General features: G+C 38.6%; 1 non-coding gene across 1 annotated transcript; it reads left to right on the top strand.

Moving 5' to 3' along the window:
• Nucleotides 1-4,151: 4,151 nt before the first annotated feature.
• Nucleotides 4,152-4,258, top strand: LOC112780462 (small nucleolar RNA R71). The gene has a single exon (XR_003191296.1). It is a non-coding gene; the product is annotated as a small nucleolar RNA R71 (small nucleolar RNA).
• Nucleotides 4,259-18,534: the final 14,276 nt, after the last annotated feature.

Below are 18,534 nucleotides of genomic sequence, written 5' to 3'. Positions count from 1 at the left end.
CACAGTCTTTTCCAGAATCCTCTTTAGCTCTCTGTTGGATATCTCAGTTTGTCCACTTGTTTGGGGATGGTAAGGTGTGGCTACCTTGTGTTTTACCCCATATCGTAGGAGAAGAGCTTCTAGTGGTCTCTTACAAAAATGGCTCCCTCCATCACTGATGAGTGCTCGTGGGACTCCAAACCGGCTAAAGATATTCTTCCTGAGGAAGTTCATGACTACCCTGTTATCATTCGTTGGGGTTGCAATGGCCTCTACCCACTTGGAAATATAATCCGCTGCTACCAAGATGTACTTGTTTGCATATGAGGTTGGGAATGGTCCCATGAAATCGATTCCCCACACATCAAACAATTCCAGTTCCAAGATGAAATTTTGCGGCATCTCATTTCTTTTGGGCAAGTTTCCAGATCTTTGGCATTCATTGCAGCTTTTTATAGTTCTTTGGCATCCTTGAAAAGGGTGGGCCAAAAGAATCCGCTTTGTAGCACCTTAGCTGCAGTTCTATCCCCTCCAAAGTGGCCTCCATAGCATGAGCCGTGGCAATTCCATAGGACCTCTCATCCTTCTTCTTCCGAAACAAATCTTCTAAGGATTCCATCTGAACACTTCTTGAATAGATATGGCTCATCCCAGACAAAGTACTTTGCATCATTCATGAGCTTCCTTTTTTGATGTTTATTGATCTCTGGAGGCAATGCCCCAGTTGCCTTGAAGTTGGCAATGTCTGCGAACCATGGTGCTTTGTGGACTATCATCAACTGCTCATCAGGGAAGAACTCGTTCACACTTGTATCAGGTGTTCCATTTTTATCATGAGGAATCCTGGATAGGTGATCTGCTATCTTGTTCTCCACTCCTTTCTTGTCTCTGATTTCAATATTGAATTCCTGTAGCAATCAGATCCATCTTATTAGTCTTGGTTTTGATTCTTGTTTGGCAAACAAATATTTAAGTGATGTGTGGTCTGTAAAAACAATCACTTTAGCACCAATGAGGTATGATCTAAACTTGTCAAATGCAAAAACTATTGCCAGCAACTCCTTTTCAGTAGTGGTATAATTTCTTTGAGTATCATTAAGGACTTTGCTCGCATAGTATATCACATGGACTAAGTTATCTTTCCTTTGTCCCAACACTGCCCCAACTGCAAAATCAGATGCGTCACACATCAATTCAAATGGTAAATTCCAATCAGGTAGGGAAATGATAGGAGCAGAGGACAACCTCATTTTTAAATTTTCAAAGGCTAACATGCATGTTTCATCAAAGATAAATGGTGTATCTGATACAAGGAGATTGTTTAAGGGCTTGGCTATCTTTGAAAAATCTTTAATAAACCTTCTGTAGAAACTAGCAAGCCCTAAAAAGCTCCTAATTGCCCTGACATCACTGGGTGGAGGCAGTTTTTCAATAAGTTTTACTTTGGCTCTGTCAACCTCAATGCCTTGGTTAGAAACTTTGTGACCAAGGACTATTCCTCTTGTCACCATAAAGTGACATTTCTCTCAGTTCAAGACCAGATTGGTCTCTTGGCATCTTTTCAATACCAAGGCGAGGTGATGTAGGCAGCTAGGAAAGGAATCTCCGAATACCGAGAAGTCATCCATAAAAACTTCAGTGAATTTTTCTATCATATCTGAAAAGATAGAAAGCATGCAGCGTTGGAAAATCGCAGGTGCATTACATAGCCCAAATGGCATGCGCCTGTAGGCAAACACTCCATATGGGCAAGTGAATGAGGTTTTCTCTTGATCTCTGGGATCAACCACTATTTGGTTATATCCTGAATAACCGTCGAAAAAACAATAATACGAGTGCCCTGCGAGTCTTTCCAACATCTGATCCACGAATAGAAGGGGGAAATGATCTTTTCGCGTAGCCTCGTTGAGCTTCCTGTAGTCTATGCACATCCGCCATCCTGTGACTGTCCTTGTAGGAATTAGTTCGTTCTTCTCATTGGGAACCACGGTAATTCCTCCCTTTTTTGGGACGACATGCACGGGGCTAACCCAGGGGCTGTCTGAGATTGGGTAAATTACCCCCCTTGCCATAACTTCATAACTTCCTTCTGTACCACTTCCTTCATGATTGGGTTCAGCCTCCTTTGGGATTGAATGGATGGTTTGGCATCATCTTCCAGCAGTATCTTGTGCATACATATGGCCAAACTTATCCCCTTCAAGTCAGCAAGAGTCCAACCAATGGCATCTTTGTGGTTTCACAGTACTTTGAGCAGTTCATCCTCTTGATCTTGGCTGAGGCATGAGCTTATAATTACTGGGTAATTTTCATCTTCTCCTAAGTATGCATATTTGAGACAGGGTGGCAATGCTTTGAGTTCAAGTTTGGGTGCTTCTGACTTTTCGTTCTCTTCCTTTGGTGCACCTTGTATTTGAATCTCTGCTGTTGCAACCTCTTCACTAAACGTAGGTTCCTCCTCTATTATACCTTCAGGTTCTTCTTCTTCAAAGTTTTCCTGCACTGCGTCTTCAAGTGAGTCCAACCTCATACACTCTCCCATTTGCTCTAGTGGGTAACTCATGGCTTTGAACACATTGATCGTCATCTTTTCATTGTGTAATCTCAGGGTGAGATCTCCTTTTTGTACATCAATGACAGCTCCAGCAGTGGCCAAGAATGGCCTTCCCAGGATGATGGAAGCCTTGGCTTCCTCCTGCATGTCCAACACTACAAAGTCTGCTGGGAAGATAAAATCTCCCACTTTCACCAGCAAATCTTCTACGACGCTATACGGGAACTTGAACGATCGGTCTGCCAATTGTAAGGCCATCTTTGTTGGTTTAGCTTCCTCAATCTTCATCTTTTTCATCATGGCTACCGACATCAAATTGATGCTGGCTCCCAAGTCACAAAGAGCCTTTTCCACTGTGATTTCCCCTATAATACAAGGGATCTGAAAACTCCCGGGATCCTTCAATTTCTGGGATAGTTTGTGCTGAATGATAGCACTACATTCTTCGGTTAGTATCACAGTCTCGTTGTTCTTCCAGCTTCTCTTCTTAGTCATGAGCTCCTTCAAGAACTTGGCGTAGAGTGGCATTTGTTCTATTGCTTCAGCAAAGGGTATGTTGATTTGCAGTTTCTTGAAGATTTCTAAAAATCTCAAAAACTGATTGTCATCCCCTTTCTTCTTTAATTGCTGAGGGTATGGGACTCTTGGGGCATCTGGCTTCAGCACACTTTCCCCTTTTTGTGAACTCGGATTAGGAACCTGAGCTCCATCCTGCTCTTCTTCCTCTTTATCTGATTCCTTTTCTTGTGGTTTCTGGGGAGTTTCCTTCAGTTCCTTCCCACTCCTAAGGGTGATAGCCTGGCACTCCTCCCTTCGTGTTAAGCTAGTCTTGCTGCGAAGGTTGTGGCTTGGAATTTGCTTGAATAAGTAGCCAATTTGTGTCTCCAATTTCTTGATGGCAGCATCCTGATTCTGCATATTGGACATCACCTCTTCTCGGAACGCTTTACTATCTTGAATCTTTTTGCTTATGCCTTCAAGTAGATTCTCAATCCTTGAGATTCTTTCATCAAATGATGATAGGTCAAGCTGAGGAGGGTTATTCTGGCCTTGATATGAATGTGGAGAGGTGTCTTTATGGGGGTGTTGATATGGTCTAGATGTGAAGTGTTGGGTGGCTGTATTGTTTGGATTTGGGCGTCTTTGATCAAGGCTTTGGTCTTGTTGATTTCTCCACCCAAAGTTCGGGTGGTTCCTCTATCCAGGGTTGTAGGTCTTGGAGTATGGATCATGGTTTTGCCTAGGTGAATTCCCAATGTAGTTGGCTTGCTCCTGACTACCCTCTGCTTCTTCATTCACTCCTTCTTGGGTTGTTGATGAAGTGGAGATTGCTGCTACTTGGTTCCTCTCCATCTTCTTGGTGAGGTCAGCTAGCTGCTGGGTAATGAGCTTGTTTTGGGCCAGCAGAGCATCTACATTGTTTAGCTCCATTACTCCTCTTGTGTTTCCTCGTTCGGAGGCATAGAAGTAGTCGTTCTCTGCTACTGTTTCAATTACATCTATGGCCTCCTCAATGGTCTTCTTCTTGTTCAAAGATCCTCCAGATGAATGGTCTACTGCCTTCTTTGACTCATAGGAAAGCCCTTCATAGAAAATGTGCAGCTGCACCCATTCATTGAACATATCTGGTGGGCATCTCCTTGTTAGGTCTTTAAACCTCTCCCATGCTTCATATAGAGTCTCACCATCTTGTTGCCTAAAAGTTTGGACCTCAGCTCTCAGCCTATTGATTCGTTGAGGAGGGTAAAATCTTGTTAAGAATTTGTTCACCACATCTTCCCAAGTTGTCAAGCTCTCCCTTGGGAAAGACTCCAGCCACTTGGCTGCCTTATCCTTGAGTGAGAATGGAAATAAGAGCAGTCTATAGGCGTCAGGATGAACACCATTAGACTTCACTGTGTCACATATTCTCAGGAAGGTGGTCAGATGTTGATTGGGGTCTTCTTGGACACTTCCTCCGAACGAACAGTTGTTCTGAACAAGGGTAATGAGCTGTGGTTTTAGTTCAAAATTGTTGGCATGGATGGTTGGCTTTTGAATGCTACTTCCACAGTTTCCTGGGTTTGGATTGATGTAAGAGCCTAAAACTCTTCTATCCTCCCCAGCATGATTTGCTCGACCTCTTCCGCCATGGTTGTGAGCTTCTTCTTCACGATGGTTCTCCATGTTTTCTTCCATGTTTGGTTCAAAGTATTCCTCCTCTTCTTCAGCACCAACTACACGTTTTTCTCTTGCCTCCCTTCTTAGTCTAAGGAAGGTTCTCTCAGGTTCAGAATCAAAGGAAGTTGAAGCCCCACTTCTTCTCCCTGTCATACAACCAACAAGTACAAGCAAAGTGAATAGGTGTAGAAAGTATATCTGTCAGAATTACTGTTAGTGTAAGTGATGCAATATATCAAACAGTTAGTGGGTTAGTGAGATGAATGGTAAATAACAAAGAAAGAGTGGGGGGGAAGGAAAGAAATTAACTAAAACAGAAAGTAAATGACTCAAACAGAAAATTAAATCAAACAAAAATAAAATGCTCAATCTAGTTATCCTCCAATCTAATCATTGTTGATGCACAATCAATCCCCGGCAACAGTGCCATAAACTTGATGCACGAAAAATTTGTCTCGCAACAAATTTCCTTCGACAAGTGTACCGAATTTGTCGTCAAGTAAAAACTCACAATGGAGTGAGGTCGAATCCCACAAGGATTGATTGATCAAGCAACTTTAATTAGAGGAATGTTCTAGTTGAGCGAATCCAGGATTTGAGTTTAGAATTACAGAAAATAAAATGGCGGGAAGGTAAATGACAGAAAAAGTAAGTGCTAGAATTAAAGAACTGAAAGTAAATGACTGAAGTAAATTGCAGAATTGTAAATGGGAATGGGGGAATTGCTCATAAAAGTAAGTAACAAAAAATAAAGAGAATGCGTAAAATCAGAAATGGGGAGTTCATTGGGCTCAGGAGATGTTACATTCTCCGGATCAATTTCATTTTCATCTCTTCCTCAATCAATGCACTCATTGATCTCCTTGGCAATCTTAAGTGATTGAATTATAATTTCTTGTAATTCAATCTCTCAAATCTTGATCAGTAGCCAATTCCTTGGTCAATTGCTCATGAGAAGAGATGAAGTATGGTCACTGATTATACCACATGCATTTCCCAAATCAAGTGTTGAGAGGATTATAGTCACATATCCATCCAAACCCAATTTGGTCCAGCATGAAAAAGCATTTCTAGCTTGATCTCTTCATTCCTCTTTCAAGGTTCAGAAGAGATCCAAGTATGAATAGCTTCTTTTCCAAGATAACTACCTAATTGGATGAAGATCGAAAGCTTTCAAGTAAAATCAAGAGAAAAGATAGAAGAAGAATAATGATAACTAGTATTGATCCATCAAATTACAACAGAGCTCCCTAACCCAATGAAAGGGGTTTAGTTGTTCATAGCTCTAGAAAATAAAAACAAAGATGGAGAATACATAATGAAACTAGAAGTGCAGAGAAAGTAAATACCGAGAGTAATTCTATGCCCAGAGGCTCCCTATATTTTCCAACTCCCCGATTAATTCAAAGCTACTCCTATATATACTACTCTTCTACTCTTCTAGTTGGTTCTTCAAGTCTTGGGTCTGGGCCTTTGGATCTTGAGTTTGAAGTAGTTATCTTCTTCATTGGGCTTGGCTTTACTTGCAGAGAGAAATTGTGAAGTGGGCAGAGACTTTTGCTCAGGACGTTAGTGGTGTTAACGTTCAGTGAAAATATGGGTTCGAGAACGTTAGTGACATTCAACTTTTTCACTAACGTTCCTTACCCAAGTAAGAGCCACGTTAACCTCAATGTTAGTGGCACAAATGTTGCCACTAACGTTGCCTCTTTGTCCTTCGCGCACGTTATTGGGACTCAACTTTCCCATTAACGTTGAGAAACCTCCCCCTTCCCAACGTTAGAGTCCACGTTAACTTAGTTAACGTGGTTCTTTTAACGTAGGCTTGCCAACCTTCGAGAACGTTAGTGACACTTAACATTGTCACTAACGTTCCAATGTGCCCCTTAGCTCCCACGTTAGAGTCCATGTTAACTAGGTTAATGTGGCTTCTAATGTGGCTTATGCTAGCCATCTCCAACGTTAGTGACAAAGTTGAGTGTCACTAACGTTGGTTCAACATTCCCTTATCCACGTTAGCTTCCACGTTAACTAAGTTAACGTGGGAGTTAACGTGGCTCATGGTGGCATGTGTGGGCTCCTTCCAACGTTAGTGACAATGTTGGGTGTCACTAACGTTGGCGTCACCTCCCTTCCTCACGTTAGCTTCCACGTTAACTAGGTTAACGTGGGAGTTAACGTGGCCTAGAGTGACTTGGCCAACGTTGGTGATAATGTTGAATGTCACTAATGTTGGCTTCCCCCCCTTTCTTCTTAACGTTAGAGGCCACGTTAACTAAGTTAACGTGGACTCTAACGTGGCCACTTATAGCTTGGTCCAACGTTAGTGATAATGTTAAGTGTCACTAACGCTAGCTCCATTTCCTTTCTTCCACGTTAGAGTTCACGTTAACTTGGTTAACGTGACTCTTAACGTAGGTAATGATGGCTTCGAGAGTGTTATTGGCAATCACTTTTCTCATTAACTTTGCAAGTTACTCCCATTCCACGTTAGTGTTAACGTTAGTGTAACTAACGTAGCCACTAATGTGGTTCTTCTTTGCTTCCTTTGTCCTGAAATCAAGCAATAAAGTGCATCAAAGTTCTAGTCCAAGTCATGGGAAATGCAACATCCAATTTGTCCTTAAATTCATGCAAAATCCTCATGAAATCATGTAAAGTGCACAATGTATTCTTGAATCAAGATGTAAGTGAATATCTACCCAAAACTAGCTTATTTTCTAAGGAAATACATGAAACTACCCTGAAAACAGTAAAGAAAAGGTCAGTGAAACTGGCCAAAATGCCCTGGCATCAAACCCGAGGTTTAAATACTCGGTTATCAATTTTAAAAGGGGTTTGTTACTTGTGACAACTAAAACGTTTGTATGAAAGGACTTTTGAAGGTTTAGAAACTATACTTGCAACAAGGATTTATCCGCAAATTTCTAGACCATGCAAAAGTTCTCTCATCACACTCCATTGGGTATTATGAGTGACCTATCAGCTAGTTACAATGACATCCTTGTAGGTTTCACCTCCTCTATGGATAGCCTTGTCATCATAGAAAATGGCATCAGATTGATGCTTGAACCTAAGTCACACAAGGCCTTATCAATTGGCATGTTGCCAATGGTACATGGTATAAAGAAACTCCCAAGATCATTGAGTTTTTGTGGTAGGCCTTTCTGAATCACGGCACTACACTCTTGAGTTAGGATCACAGTTTCTTTTTCTTTCCAACTTCTCTTCTTGTTGATGAGCTCCTTGAGGAATTTCGCGTAGAGTGGCATTTGCTCTAATGCCTCAGCAAGTGGAAGGTTGATCTCTAGCTTCTTGAAAATTTCCATGAACTTGGGAAACTGCTGGTCCTTATTTTCTTTGTGCAGCCTTTGAGGGTATGGTAGAGGAAGGACATAAAGCTTCACCTCCTCTTTCAGCTTTGGTGGTTGCTCCTCTAAGACTTGCTTTCCCTTCTTTGAGGCTTGTGGTTCCTCCTTCTTCTTGGAATCTTTTTGGTCATTCTCTTCATCCTTTGTTCCTTCCTTGTTGTCAGCTTTATCATTCTCCAATGACTTGCCACTTCTAAGTTGGATAGCCTTGCATTCCTCCTTGGGGTTGGGAATGGTATCACTGGGGAAGGCATTGGTTGGCCTCTCTGCTGGCTACTTAGATAATTGCCCAATTTGCCTTTCTAGATTCCTGAAAGAAGCTTCATAATTCTTGTTGACTATTTCTTTATTCTTCATTAGTTTCTCCATCATTATCTCCAAGTTGGAGATTCTTTAGGATTCTTGTTGTGGTTGTGGTTGAGTGTGGGATGTTGATGGTTGATGGAAGTTATTTTGGTTAGTTGAAGGGTTATTTGGTGGAAAGAAAGTGGATGGGGGAGGATTATTTTTGGGTTTTCTGTATGTATTATGGTTGGTGGGTTGGTGGTTTTGGTGGTTTGTGTTGCAGAAGTTGTTTGGGTTAGAATTTCTTTGCCATGAATTCTGGTTTTCTCCCCAATTTAGATTAAGGTGGTTCCTCCATGAGGGGTTGTAAGTGTCCCTATGGAATTCATTTCGTCCAAAGCCTTGGTTGTGCATGTATTGAACTTGTTCATGCTGCTGTTTACCATTGTATGCTTCATAGCTCTCCTCATTTTTACCCCACACAACTGGAGGTTGGCTGGTTGTGCTCACTGCAGCAAGTTACAATCCATCCATCCTCTTTGACATCATCTCCATTTGTTGTTGAAGTTGCTGGTGCATGATCTTGTTCTGAGCTAGGATTGCATCTACACCTTCAACCTCATAAATGCCTCTTTTGGGAGCTACTTGTCTTTCCGAGGAATAGAAGTATTGATTGTTGGCAACCATGTCTATGAGGTCATGTGCTTCTTGTGCAGTCTTCATCATTTGCAATGACCCTCCTGAAGAGTAGTCCAAGGCCTTTTTTGCCTTCATGGATAGACCTTTATAGAAGTTTTGGAGCTCAACCCACTCACTAAACATCCCCTCAGGACATCTTCTAATCAATGCCTTGTACCTTTTCCAAGCTTCATATAACGACTCTCCCTCTAGTTATCTAAAAGTTTGCACATCCATTTTAAGCTTAATGACTCTTTGAGGGGGTAGAACTTAGCTAAGAACTTGCTAACCAAATTCTCCCAGTTGGTGATGCTTTCTTTTGGGAAGGTTTCTAGCCAGTGAGAGGCTTTTCCCCTTAGAGAAAATGGGAATGGGAGCAGCTTGTAAATGTCAGGATACATTCCATTGGTTTTGACTGTATCACAGATTCTCAAGAAATAGAAAGATGTTGATTTGGATCTTCAGCCGCACTTCCTCCATATTGGCAGTTGTTCTGAACTAGAGTGATGAGTTAGGGCTTGAGTTCAAAATTATGGGCATGGACATTGGGAATAAGGATGCTGCTCCCACAATTTCTTGGGTTAGGGATGGTATAGGAGGACAACACTCTCCTTGGAGGCTGGCCATTGTTGTTGGCCACATCCTCAGGTGGATTATGGAGGTTGTCCTCCATCTCTTGGTCTCCCTCTTCTGAGTCTTCTTCTCCAATCACTCCCTTCCTACTTGCTTCTCTTCTTAGCCTCAAAAATGTTCTCTCTGGTTCAAAATCAAAGGAAGTGGATGCACCTCTTCTTCCCCCTGGCATACACAAACACAAAACACTAAAAGCAAAACAGAACACTCTATTACTATGGTAGTTTTAGAGTCAGTAGACACAATGTGTCAAACAGTTAGTAGGCTTTAAATAAAACAAAGAAAATGCTTAATCGAGACTATCACCTACTTAATCATTGTCAATCTATATCAATCCCCGGCAACGGCGCTAAAAACTTGATGCAGGAAAATTGACATCCGCACAAACTACCGGCAAGTATACCAGGTCGCATCAAGTAGTAAAACTCATAAGAGTGAGGTCGATCCCACAGGGATTGATGGATCAAGCAATTTTAGTTGGGTGATAAGTCTAGTCAAGCTAATATTGAAAGGAGTTTGGTGAAATTGATTTAACAGAACATAAATTGCCAGAAAGTAAATGCTGGAAAGTAAAGGATAAAACTTAAATGGCATAAAATGTAGAGTACTAGAGAAATCAATGCTTCAAAGTAAATGACAAAAACTTAAATGGCGGAAAATGTAAAGATCTGAAACTTTAAAGAGCAAGAAATGTAAATGACTTGAATCTTAAATTGCAAGAAAGTAAAGCACAAATGTAAATGGCAATAGAAACGTAAAGTGCATGAAAAATAAAGGGGTCTTGGGTGCTGGAGAAACTAAGGAAACAGTAAACAATTGAAATTAAAGTAAATTCAAGGCAATCTAAATTGAAGAAAATCAGAGAGAAAGATTTATTAGAGATTGGAGATATCATAATCCATCATGAATCAAATGGGTCTCAACTTCATTCTCAATCATATGAGTAGATTTATGGCGGATTGTAATTGATTGGATCCTAATTCCTTGGCAACCCAATCTCTCTAATCACAATCAATCTTGCCAATTTCTTGATCTAATTGTCATGAAAAGAGGTTAAGTGCATTCTCTCATCCATAAGCCACACAAATTCTCAAGGCCTCAATTTCTTCCGAATAGTGTTGGTCAAGAGAATTGTGAAGGATAGAGCTCCAATTATAATGCTTATGATTCCCCTTCCGAGGCTCACACAAGCATTCAATTAACTCAAACCCCATTCCGGAGTGAGTGAATCTCAATGAGCATAGAAGGTATCCTATAGCTACACAAGCGGATTGAGAAGAAAAAGAATTTCATTCATTCATTAGGATTACAATAGAGCTCCTCCCCCTAATGAAATGGGCGTTTAGTTCATCATTGCTCAATCAAAACAAAATAGAAAAGAAAGTACGTAAAACTAATGAAAGTACAAAAGAAAATGATTTCAGGGTTTCCCAATTAGGTCCCTGCTTCCAAGCCTTTTTTCTACTTCAAAATCTATCCTATTTATACACTTTTCCAATCAACCTTCAAGTCTTTGGATGTGGGCTTTGGCCTTTATTGAAGCAAGTGAGGAGTGGCTTTTAGTGACGTTGGCATGGGTGTTAGTCAACTAACGTTCACAATCTTGCATGGGTGCCATTGGAAATGAGCTCAGTATGGGCATTAGTCACTAACGCTTGTGCACTAACGGTGGCCAACGTTCACTTTAAAACCATTGAGGAACGTTTGTGGCAATGTTAGTGCACCAATGTTTGCCTGGTCACGCGTATGCATCGCTCACGCGTACGCGTCGCTGACCAGTTTCCCATGCATTTTTCTTTGAAACTATCGAAGACATTGGTGGCAACGTTTGGGGCAACGTTTACACACCAACGCTTTCTTGGTCTCAAAGCTGGAATTTTGCCATCTTGCGCGTGCACGTCGCCCATGCGTGCGCGAGACTTGCTATTTTTCCACTTTCACGCGTACGCGTCACATCAAAATTTTCCAACTCCAAATTGAGATTTTATCGAAGACGTTGGTGTGCAACATTTGTGGTAACGTTGGTGAGCCAACCTTGGCCACCAATGTTGCACATCAAGCCTTGGAACATTGCCAGCAACGTTGGTGAGCCAACTTTGGCTACCAACGTTGCTTTGTTCTCCTCTAGCAACGTTGGTGAGCCAACTTTAGCCACCAACGTTGCCTTCTCTGCTTTTTCTTTGCTCTTCCTCTGCTTCTCCTCACCTATCATCAACCAAACAAATGCATCAAAGTCTTGCCATAATCACAAGATTTTGAATCATTCATAACATCAAGTAAATCTTGCATAAATCTCATGAAAATGCACATAATTAACCATGTTTGATTGAATTAAGATATGCATGCAATTCTCATCCAAATACTTACTTATTGCTTAAGAAAGTGCATGAAACCATATGAAAATAAATGAAAAAGGCTTGTGAAACTAGTCTAAGATGCCTAGGCATCAGTGGGCGGTACAACACCACGATCCCCACAACATGTGTGGGTGATAAACAACCACGATCCCCATGTCAATAGCTACACTAGACAAGCGGTACACCACGACGATCCTTGCCAGATGCATAAGTCACAATCTAACACCCTATGGGTGGTAAATAACCACGATCCCCACGTCTACTGCAATACTAGACAAGCGGTACACCACCACAATCCATGCCAGTCAGTAATCATATTCATAATCAATTTTATTATCTCGTGAGAAGGATAACACCACCGTCTTCACTGCGAGCAAGATAAAACTATCATCCCTGCATCCGCACCACAACCACGGACAAGCCGAAAAAGACCGTCGTCCTTGTTGGGTGCGGGTGTCAAATCAATAACTACAAACAAGCAAGATTAGACCACCATCCATGCCGGGACAACCTCATTATTCTACGAGCAGGATGAAACTACCATCCTCGCTTAACCTAGAGAATAAACCACAATCATTGCGTCTTACCCAGGTAATTAATCATCAATTATTAATCTTTTATCAATTATCACCTTGGTTCATTAACCTTGACTCATTATCATTTTACCAATTCCATTAACACGTGAGTGAGATAACACCACCGTCCTCACTGCGGGCGGGATAAATCCACCATCCTCGAATACGTCCTACGCACAGAGCAAGCGGGATGATACCACCATCCTTGCCAGACAAGAAATTAATACCACAATATAAACTGATGCACAACTCATCCAAACTCAAAAGATACAACTTAATATAACCCCACTCTTTTAATTAACTAATCAATCTAGTTGTTAATTCCTCAAGCCTAGGCTCATTAACTCAAATTCCATTATTAATAGCGCACACTTAGATTTATTAACCCCCAATCCTCATCAGTTCATCCTATCCATTATCACGTTCTCACTTTCATTAATATGTGAGCGGGATAACACCACCATCCTCACCATGAGTGGGATAAAACTACCATCCCCTCTTATCAACATCATCCGTCTCACCTAGCATCTAGCCGGGAACAGTTTAATTCAACTCACGATACAACTTCATACTCAGTTCAGAGCTTAAAATAGGATTAACATTCTTAAAACAGGGGTTATTAGTGCTTACAAGCTTGCCAAGGAGATTAAACAATAAAAATAGAATCTTTATGAAAAACAGGACTTGTGTGTACACATGCCTCGTGCGTACGCACAACCTTGTGCAATTCCCAGCTTGCGCATATGCATGCCACTTCCGCATACCCATGAGTGCAAAACTTGGCGGTGTTGCATACGTGGACTACCTTCATGTACACGAGGGTACTCAGACAGAAACATCTGCTCGCGTCATGTGACACCTCCACGTACACAAGAATACTGATTTTCAAAAAGCTGATTATGTTGCAGAAATTCAGTTTTCAATCCCAAACTTCTAACTCTCATAAATTTCTCTATTAAAATCTATTTTTCCTCATTTTTATATCTTTTTAAAGGTAATTTAGTTATCTTCCATCTGAAAAAACTTCCGCTTAATTCCGAACTCCAAGCGCAAAGTTATGTCCTGTTGAAGTTGGTTAAAAATCATTTTTATCAAAATTCTGCATTAACTCATCATATTCCAAATTCTCAACTCATCTCTTTTAAAACCAGCCCAAAACCATATTTTATACATTCTCAGTATTCCATCATCATTCTCAAATTATTTTTTATTCATTCAAGACCTATAACGTCAACTCCTAGCAATTAGTCAATACCCAAATTCACATTAATCTCCATTAATCCTAATCAAACATCAATCCCAATTCAAAGGCTCATTATTCAAGAAAATTCACATAATTCCATAAGCAATCAACCAATTCAATCTCAACATCTCATCAATGCCAACCACTTACCGTGACTTACCCAATTAAGGCCTCCGATTTAATTTTCACCCTAATTACCATCATTGTCCATAATTTCACCAAATTCACATACACAGAATCCATTTCAATCAAATGCACACACATACTCATACTCATTTATTTACTAATCACAATATCAACCAATGCAATCTACTCTTATTATATGGTCAATTAACCTATGCATTCATATAACTCAACATAATGCCTATTTGAAACTCAAATTCGTACTTTAATGACGACGGTTTACCCAACAATTGGATTTTCTTCCCAATAACACCCAAGCTCAGCCAATCCTCCTCCAATCAAGAGCTCCACAATCAATCCAAGCCTCCAACTCACACCAAAATCAATCAAGCAAGTCCAAGATACTCCATACAATCTAATTACATCAATTATTCAACGTTTAAACTAGGGTTTTCACTCAAAATTGGAGCTAAGGGCTTGAGTTTTCTTACCTTATACCATATGATCTTGGGTTAAAAACCAGCTAGAGATTGTGCTTGAACTTTTCCTAAAATATCAAAATCACAATATCTCAATACCCACATAACTAAAAATGCGAATTACTAGAGGAAAGAAAACTGAGCAAAAATTTTAGAGTTTCTTACCACTTTCTTCAAATAGAAATGAAGAGAATTCTGAGACAAATATGTGGCCATAAACGGCTCATCAATCGGAGTTTCGGATCAAAAGTTATGTGGGATTAAAGTTTGGAGGAAAATGTGCGTAATTTGTTAAGCGAGGGATGGTTTTATAGGATGGGCTTGGGCTTTGGACCCAACATGGGCCCGATTGAGGTTTTTGGCTTGTTTGGTTCAATTTTGGACCAAAACCTTTAAGATTAGTATTTTAATTCGTATTCTAAATATTTTATTTTTCTAAATTTTAAATTTTAAATTCTTAACCTTTTTTACTCGTAATTAAGTTATTAATTAATTATTTATCATTTTTCTGGGTTCTACACATTGAGCCATAGACCATATGATTAAGTTGATTCTCGGCTCACAACCAATGAGTGTGACATCGTATAAATATCTCCAATATTTGAAGGAGGAAATAGAGAGGTTGGTGGTTGAAACCCTAGATTTAGGGATGATTTAGGAGAGTCAGAGTGATTTTTCTAACTCAATTTTTTTGGTAAAAAGAACAATGAAAGTTGAAGATTTTGTGCACATTATAGAGCTCCAAATGCCATCACTATAAAGGATACATTTTCAATTTCGACTATTGATGAGATATTGGATGAATTCTTCGGTACATAGTACTTCGCTATAATTGATCTATGCAAGGGTATCATCAAACTTGCATAAGCGAGGATGCAACACCGATGACGGCCTTTAGAACTCATCAATGGTATTATATGTTTGTAGGGTGAAGTACTCAATAAGTACTATACCATGCGAAGCAGAAAATTACTCTCGAGCATTGAAATGAAATTACTTATGAGAATGGGGAATACATTGTAAGGGAATCATCTATTTCGATTATAGAAGAATTTGGAGCTTTTTCTTTTGGAGCTTCTTCCTACTTAAATAGGGTGTTACCACTATCACTTGTTATCTCTTTTTTGTGTTCATCAATAATTCTTCTCTACTCATATTCTTCCTTTCTTATATCTTCAATTTATTAATTCCAATACTAGATAATCATTGTTATATTAGATTTACTGGATTGATTCATTATTTGTACGTACTCAACCCCACAATAAAACTCTTCATGGTGCTTTCTTGGTCATTGGCCTCCTTGCTTTCTCTATATGGGTCAATCTGAGACTTTGATCCGATCCTAATCCATTCCCATATCAGTTTCATTGTTCATTGGGATAGGGATTGGAGGGCTACCAACATAAGTCATGACTAATATAAATTAGTTTACAGAAATTTCATAATGGTTAAACCTTAACAACATCAAAATACAATTGTTATGGAAAAAAAAGTCTAGCAAAATGGATTTATTGAAAACCTCACATATTATAAAAGATTCTTTCATCAAGAGATCAATATTATGGAAAGTTAAAGATCAACCATTACTGAGATAAAGCCACTCATAAAATAATAAGGATAACAAAAAACACTCTAAGTGTTATCAAAGTTTTATTGTTAGCATATCCATCTTGATACTCTTACACTTTTATTACATCCTTAACAACAAAAATGATAGCCATGTTTATCAAAGTTTCACTTGTGACTCATTTTATTTTATAAAATTAAAGAATGTTAATCAAATTAGTCTGTGAAATATTTTTTTTTCTTTTTATTTCATAAATTTAAAATTATTAATATTTTTAAATTTATTAAATTCTTTTTTTATTTTTCACATAATGCATAAATAAAAGATTTTTTATAATTTTTTTATTTTAAATTTACTATACAAACCTTTAATAATAGTTTGCTATTGATAATTTTTATAGTATATAAGTATATTATTTTAATAAAATAATTATATTATTGACTAAAATATGCATTTTTTTTTAGTTTTGGCCAAATTATGCATGCTTAATCCATAGACAATTAAAACTTATGTAAGTCTTATTTTCCTTTAATAAAAAAAATACTTATACAAAAATTAGGGTAATTTAATTATACAAAATAATTTGATACTAAATTTATCCAATTATAATTTTTTAAAAATAATATATTTTAGTCCTAAATAATTTTTATGTAAAATGCTAGAGGGTTTCAAAAAATATACATAAACTATGGAAAGCCATTGCTTATGAAAAATATAGTTTAGGACAAACCGTGAGAAAGAGTCACGGTTTATAAAGAAAATTATGTGCTAAACCATGGGTGGGAGCTACTGTTTATGAAAAAAATCACAGAGCAAAACTGTGTGAGGGAGCCACAGCTTATGAAGAAATGTCTATATAAATCGTATCATCTAGTCATGAATTACTCATTTCCATCCTTTTTCTAATTTCTACTCGAGAGTTTCTAGAGAAAATGTCGTAAGAATCATGCACATGTGAGGTCATGGAGGAATAGATATTTTTACTAATTAGACGGCATTGTCCATGTAGCTGAAAACATCAATGAAGACGTTAGTGTAGGAATTTTTATTTGATTCAGAAAATTTTCTGCTAGATTTGAAAATATGGTGTTATTATTGATTAGAAGTAAAATTATGGTAGAGTTATTGTTATTGGTGATAATATTGTTAGTAGAGTGTTATTGTTGGTTAAAAATGATAAAATCATTCTCTATTAGCATTAGTTCATACAATTTGAAGTAGAATGGTGCTCTTAATGGTGATCAGAGTTAGACAAGATGATTTAGGATAATGAATTTTTTGATAATGTGTTTGGATAATTTGGATAATATTTGGATAAGATTAACCATTTTTAATTTATAAAAATCAAAATTTATTAGTTGATTATTGTTGTTAGAATTTTTAAAAGTTTTTATTTTTAATTGCATTGTTATAGTCTATTTTTCGGTTTAGATTTCTCATTACTCTAGTTATATATTTATCGAATATTTTTCAAAATAGTAAAATTTTCCTTTGTGAGGGAACTGACTAGGTGTATTACCACCGTTAGAAGACAATAAAATATGCCTCTATACAACCAACTCATTCCATACTTAGAGACTACTGACTTGTACCACTTGGCTAGGCTCAATAGCTATTGGATCAAGTTGGATGTGCCTCTTGTCAGTGCATTTGTTGATAGCTGGAGTCCTGAGATATGCACCTTTCATATGTCACTTGGAGAGTGCATCGTACCATCACACTACAAGACATGGAGTACCGGTTGGGTCTGCGTATACATGGTGAGGCAGGTAGTGGGTGCTTTGTACACTTTCTATAATTCATTCCAAATGGAAATTCAACATGGAAATGAAATCATAACTTGCCTATGTTGCATTTTATAAGACCTTTATTGTAACAGAAGCATCAGCCCTAACCAGTAGAAAGATGAAAGCATAAGTCATGTGATAATCAAGCTTCCTATAATTGCTAGATATCTCTGTTGTCAAACATGTGTGAGGTCCATTTTATCTCCTGACATCCTAAGTACCCTTTCTCTGCCAAAGTGTGGTCCGAATCAACCGATTGCAACTTTTACCAAATTTCTTGCAATTCCCATACTACTTGAGGTGATTTGACTCTATCACTCTATACTCAACTCCACGGCAGTGATAAGCCACTATTTTATGATATATGTCGGACTGCATTGAGTGGGTTTTGTCAACTATTCTCACATTTATTCATGTAATTGTTTTAAATTTTCCTTCCTAATTTTGTGCTATGATTGAAAACATGCTTCTTTGGCCTTAAATTCGCTAATTTTAATCTTCTCTTATTACCATTTAATGACGTGATATGTTTGTTAAGTGTTTTCAGGGTTTATAGGGTAGGAATGGCTTAGAGGATGGAAAAGAAGCATGCAAAAGTGGAAGGAACACAAGAAATTAAGGATTTCAAATTCTGGTAGCGACGCGTACACATGGACGATGCGTACGCGTGACTGGTGCAGCAGACATACGACGCATATGTTTGGCTGACGCCTACACATGGCCAGTGCCGAGTTCAAGCGAAG

This window comes from Arachis hypogaea, chromosome 19 (assembly GCF_003086295.3).
Source record: "Arachis hypogaea cultivar Tifrunner chromosome 19, arahy.Tifrunner.gnm2.J5K5, whole genome shotgun sequence".
In the NCBI taxonomy this organism is placed as follows: Eukaryota; Viridiplantae; Streptophyta; class Magnoliopsida; order Fabales; family Fabaceae; genus Arachis; species Arachis hypogaea.
The sequence above is the reverse complement of the archived record's forward strand: the minus strand, read 5'-3'. Positions and strand labels throughout refer to the sequence as shown.